This window comes from Arachis duranensis, chromosome 4, assembly GCF_000817695.3.
Source record: "Arachis duranensis cultivar V14167 chromosome 4, aradu.V14167.gnm2.J7QH, whole genome shotgun sequence".
In the NCBI taxonomy this organism is placed as follows: domain Eukaryota; kingdom Viridiplantae; phylum Streptophyta; class Magnoliopsida; order Fabales; family Fabaceae; genus Arachis; species Arachis duranensis.
The window spans coordinates 118,882,356-118,882,723 of NC_029775.3; positions in this window are offsets into that span (position 1 = coordinate 118,882,356).

Sequence of the window (368 nt, forward strand, 5' to 3'; positions counted from 1 at the left end):
GAGAATAAATTCAATTATTAAGTGGACAAAATATTTGATTAGTATATAATAATTTGAGCGTTGTCCCGGTTGAAAAAGAAAAAGCATAGGGAACAACACTCGTATTAAATTAAATAAACAACGTAAACAACAAATAAAAAAAATTAATTAATTTTAAATCAAATTTTTAAATAATTAGAAATAATTAGATTTATGAATTTGCATAATTTGAATTAGATAATCTAACCTCCTCTAAATATATCCGCCATTCAGACGTCGTCGCTCTGCCTCCACATTGTGTCGTCGTTGCCGGAGGGCGCGAGGTGTGATTGCAAAATACAAGTTAAAAAAAAAAAAGTAAATAAAAGTTTTTGCAAAATTTGTGGCAA